Consider the following 5,963-nt stretch of genomic DNA (forward strand, 5'->3'; position numbering starts at 1 on the left):
CTCTTCAGATTCTTGTAAGGTTGCCTACATCTTTTGTCATTTCTTGTAAGTAATGTTAAGCTACAAAGACAAAAGCTTTGTATGACGCACAAGGGTGTTGTTGGGTGTTCACTAAGTACACGCAGTTTTCTGCTGTCAAATCACTATCATGAGTATTCCCAGTTCTGGCTCTAAGTTCTGAGGAAGGGTCACCAGACCAGAAACGTTACCTCTGATTTTCTTCTTCACAGACGCTGCCAGACCTGCTGAGATTTTCCAGCAACTTCTGTTTTTGTTCCTGATTTTCAGCATCTGCAGTTCTTTTGGTTTGTATTCCCAGCTCTGGCTTTGAAGGTATGCAGTGGGGAAGCCATGTTTTACAGCCAGAGCCTTCAGGAATTCCGAGAGAAATATTAGAATTTTCCAGAAGCTTCAGCAGTTCCTTCACTGGAATTCAGCGAGCTGCCAAGTGTTCTTCAACTAAAAGGTTACAGCCAAATGATTTACTGTAGTGTTTACAGGATCATCCACCTTGTAAAAGAAGCTTTTGCTCAGAAATTTGCACAACCCATTGACCCAATCACATGTCAGAACACCATTGCTGCCACCTTCCTCCTCAGCTGAGCATTTTTCAGTGCTGGGGTTGGCAAATGGGGAGGGGTTGCTGCCACATGGGGTGTGAACCAGGACAACTGAGGTGACCATGGGGCAGGCTCTGAGGTTGGAGGGGCACCTTGTTTTGGAAATTCTTTAGCCCGCAGAGGGCCGCCCCACCATGGCAACAATTACCACAACCTCTCCCATGACATGGTGCCATCTTCCCCTCATTTCCCCCTTGCTTAACAGGCTCCAGCACCCACAGAGCCTTACCTTGTGAGGCCAGATGAATATTACTGCACCCATATTCTTGAGTGCAGCCCCAGCAATTGGCCACTGCTCCTAGTAGTGCTGCTAGTGCTCTGATTGGAGACAGCAATCCTGGCAGCAGATGCCTTATTGATTTCCACCAGCAAGATGTGTCGATCCTTTAGCCCGAGTGTTCGAGAGGTTGACAATTTTCAGATCACCCATGATCTTATTAAATGACAAAATAGACCCAATGAGATGAATGGACTACATTTGCACCTATGATCTTACAGTCTCAGCTTGTTTATTGCTGTTCTTTGGCTGCCTACTTTCAGCCAGTCACATGGACCCCTAATGCCACCGTTACACCCAGCCCATTGTCTCGCACAATGTTATGATTCCAGAGATACCAGTCATCTTCTTTTACCTTGCCAGAAATGCCAGTCTTCAGTTTCAGATAAGGCAATGAGTGTTGGTCAGTCATATCAACATGACAAGATTCACAACCAGACTCAATCCTTGCCCCAGATTTAAACTTTAAACATGACACATTATCATCAGACTATCTGATGTATTTGGAAACGTATCAGGCTGCAGTTTCCTGATATGTTTCCAAATAGCGCTGTAAACAGAAGGAGAGTTTCTGATTTTGTTGTCCACTTTCTTTCTGTGTGGGAAAACCTCATTGCTTATTGTAGAAGGAGTAGGAACGGGTTGTCACAAGTTAGAGTTTATGGATTCCCCATGTTTCAGTGTGAGGCTGCAATTTAACCAGCTAAATTCAACCAATGCATCACTACAGACCAATAGTAGATGTTCAGCCAGGATCACTCACTTGTTTGGGTTGTAGGATGGCGTTAAGTAGGAGAGATCTCAAATCCTGGTAATGAATCTACTTCCAGATCTCATTGATGAGTCAGTGGCTGGTAATGGATGAATCACCATCAATTCCCTAGAGCACTGCAAGCCTGCATGGTTCAAACATCACTGAACTGAGCAGAGGAGGAAAAGACCTAATATTTATATATCACCTTTCACAATCTCAGAATTCCCAGAGTCTAGTCACGGTAGGCTAGCTGGCAGCTTGGGAGGTTGGAAGGGAGGGTAGGGCGGAGGAAATTTCTAAGCATCTTGCATGAGGCATCATTGACCAGAATTACAATGTGGTCCTGGGAATCCAACATCCCAATGAATTCCAGGTGCTGACTCTGTGCCTCAATTGAATGGCCTCTCTGTGCTAGTTTTAAATGTAAATACCCCAATGAGTGGCATGAAGTTCTGCCAGGAGGTGGAAGCTGCCTGCCTGGTGCCAGCAGCAGGGCTATGCTTCCTACTTGCTGCTCCCAGGGGGATTGAGCAGGCAGCTCCTTAGAAGGCCAGGAGCTCACAGACACAGAGAAGTGGATGTCAAGTCAAGCAACAGCACTTAACACAGTACTAGATGCTCCATGAAAATTAATTTTAATGTGTAAAGAAAAATAAACTTTCTTTCATCCCGTGAATTAGCTGTGAACTGACATATACTTGACTGTCAGCATTGACTGCAAAGATTCCCTGTTGCACAGGCCCAGTAATGGGCTGTTCGCTGGTGGTAAATATGCTCCTCCCTCCTCCTGTCTGCCCTTTCAGAATTTCAAATTGTCTGAGGGCCGCCATGACCTACAATATTGAAATTACTCTCTTGCAGGATCCTGACCCCTGAAAAATATATGAAATTATGTGAAAATCTGCATGTGGTGCAGACCTGCTGGACTGGGTTTGTTGTAGGAAAATTACACTCAAGGCCCCCATATACAGCAATGTGATAGATGACCAGAAAATCTGATTAGTCACACTGGCCATGAGATAAAAATTGTCCAGGACAATAACAATTTCATTTTATTTATTTATTCACTCGTGGGATGGGGACATGGCTGCCTAACCACCATTTTATTGCCTGTCCCTAGTTGCCCTTGAGAAGGTGGTGGTGCAATGCCTTCTTGAACTGTTGCAGTCCATAGAACATAGAACATTACAGCGCAGTACAGGCCCTTCGGCCCTCGATGTTGCGCCGACCTGTGAAACCAATCTGAAGCCCATCTAACCTAAACTATTCCATTATCATCCGTATGTTTATCCAATGACCATTTAAATGCCCTTAAAGTGGGCGAGTCTACTATTTTTGCAGGCAGGGCATTCCACGCCCTTACTACTCTCTGAGTAAAGAACCTACCTCTGACATCTGTCTTATATCTATCACCCCTCAATTTAAAGCTATGTCCCCTCGTGCTAGGCATCACCATCCGAGGAAAAAGGCTCCCACTATCTAATACTCTGATGATCTTGTATGTCCCTATCAAGTCACCTCTTAACCTTCTTCTCTCTAACGAAAACAGCCTCAAAACCCTCAGCCTTTCCTCATAAGACCTTCCCTCCATACCAGGCAACATCCTGGTAAATCTCCTCTGCACCCTTTCCAATGCTTCCACATCCTTCCTATAATGCGGTGACCAGAACTGTACGTAATACTCCAAGTGCGGCCGCACCAGAGTTTTGTACAGCTGCAACATGACCTCATGGCTCCGAAACTCAATCCCTCTACCAATAAAACCTAACATACTGTACGCCTTCTTAACAACGCTATCAACCTGGGTGGCAACTTTCAGTGATCTATGCACATGGACACCGAGATCTTTCTGCTCATCCACACTACCAAGAATCTTACCATTAGCCCAGTACTCTGTATTCCTGTTACTCCTTCCAAAGTGAATCACCTCACACTTTTCCGCATTAAACTCCATTTGCCACCTCTCAGCCCAGCTCTGCAGCTTATCTATGTCCCTCTGTAACCTACAACATCCTTCTGCACTATCCACAACTCCACCGACTTTGGTGTCATCCGCAAATTTACTAACCCATCCTTCTACGCCCTTATCCAGGTCATTTATAAAAATGACAAACAGCAGTGGCCCCAAAACAGATCCTTGAGCTACACCACTAGTAACTGAACTCCAGGATGAACATTTCCCATCAACCACCACCCTCTGTCTTCTTACAGCTAGCCAATTTCTGATCCAAACCACTAAATCACCCTCAATCCCATGCCTCCGTATTTTCTGCAATAGCCTACCATGGGGAACCTTATCAAACGCTTTACTGAAATCCAAATACACCACATCAACCGCTTTATCCTCATCCACCTGTTTGGTCACCTTCTCAAAGAACTCAATAAGGTTTGTGAGGCACGACCTACCCTTCACAAAACCGTGTTGACTATCCCTAATCAAATTATTCCTTTCTAGATGATTATAAATCCTATCTCTTATAATCCTTTCCAACACTTTACCCACAACCGAAGTAAGGCTCACTGGTCTATAATTACCAGGGTTGTCTCTACTCCCCTTCTTGAACAAGGGGACAACATTTGCTAGTCTCCAGTCTTCTGGCACTATTCCTGAAGACAATGACGACATAAAGATCAAAGCCAAAGGCTCTGCAATCTCCTCTCTAGCTTCCCAGAGAATCCTAGGATAAATCCCATCCGGCCCAGGGGACTTATCTATTTTCACACCTTCCAGAATTGCTAACACCTCCTCCTTATGAACCTCAATCCCGTCTAGTCTAATAGACTGTATCTCAGTATTCTCCTCGACTACATTGTCTTTTTCCTGCGTGAATACTGACGAAAAATATTCATTTAGCACCTCTCCTATCTCTTCGGACTCCACGCACAACTTCCCACTACTGTCCTTGACCGGCCCCAATCTTACTCTAGTCATTCTTTTATTCCTGACATACCTATAGAAAGCTTTAGGGTTTTCCTTGATCCTACCTGCTAAAGACTTCTCATGTCCCCTCCTGGCTCTTCTTAGCTCTCTCTTTAGGATCTTCCTGGCTAACTTGTAACTCTCAAGCGCCCTCACTGAGCCTTCACGCCTCATCTCTACATAAGCCTCCTTCTTCCTCTTGACAAGAAATTCAACTTCTTTAGTAAACCACGGTTCCCTCTCTCGACCACTTCCTCCCTGCCTGACAGGTACATACTTCTCAAGGACACGCAGTAGCTGTTCCTTGAACAAGCTCCACATTTCAATTGTGCCCAGCCCCTGCAGTTTCCTTCTCCATCCTATGCATCCTAAATCTTGCCTCATCGCCTCATAGTTGCCTTTCCCCCAGCTATAACTCTTGCCCTGCTTTATATACCGATCCCTTTCCATCGCTAAAGTAAACGTAACCGAATTGTGGTCACTATCACCAAAGTGCTCTCCTACCTCCAAATCTAACACCTGGCCTGGTTCATTACCCAGTACCAAATCCAATGTGGCCTCGCCTCTTGTTGGCCTATCTACATACTGTGTCAGGAAACCCTCCTGCACACATTGGACAAAAACTGACCCATTTGAAGTACTCGAACTATAGCGTTTCCAGTCAATATTTGGAAAGTTAAAGTCCCCCATAACAACTACCCTGTTACTTTCGCTCCTATCCAGAATCATCTTTGCAATCTTTTCCTCTACATCTCTGGAACTTTTCGGAGGCCTATAGAAAACTCCCAACAGGGTGACCTCTCCTTTCCTGGTTCTAACCTCAGCCCATACTACCTCAGTAGACGAGTTGTCATCAAACGTCCTTTCTGCCACCGTAATACTGTCCTTGACTAACAATGCCACACCTCCCCCTCTTTTACCACCTTCCCTGATCTTACTGAAACATCTAAACCCCGGAACCTGCAACAACCATTCCTGTCCCTGCTCTATCCATGTCTCCGAAATGGCCACAACATCGAAGTCCCAGGTACCAACCCATGCTGCAAGTTCACCCACCTTATTCCGGATGCTCCTGGCATTGAAGTAGACACACTTCAAACCACCTTCCTGCCTGCCGGTACACTCCTGCGACCTTGAAACTTTATTTATGACCTCACTACTCTCAACCTCCTGTACACTGGAGCTACAATTCAGGTTCCCACCCCCCTGTTGAATTAGTTTAAACCCTCCCGAAGAGCATTAGCAAATTTCCCCCCCAGGATATTGGTACCCCTCTGGTTCAGGTGTAGACCATCCCGTTTGTAGAGGTCCCACCTACCCGAGAATGAGCCCCAATTATCCATGGGCTGTGGGTTGATCTACAATGCCCTTAAGGAGGGAATTCCAGGATTT

This window comes from Rhincodon typus, chromosome 28 (genome assembly GCF_021869965.1).
Source record: "Rhincodon typus isolate 14 chromosome 28, sRhiTyp1.1, whole genome shotgun sequence".
Lineage (NCBI taxonomy): Eukaryota > Metazoa > Chordata > Chondrichthyes > Orectolobiformes > Rhincodontidae > Rhincodon > Rhincodon typus.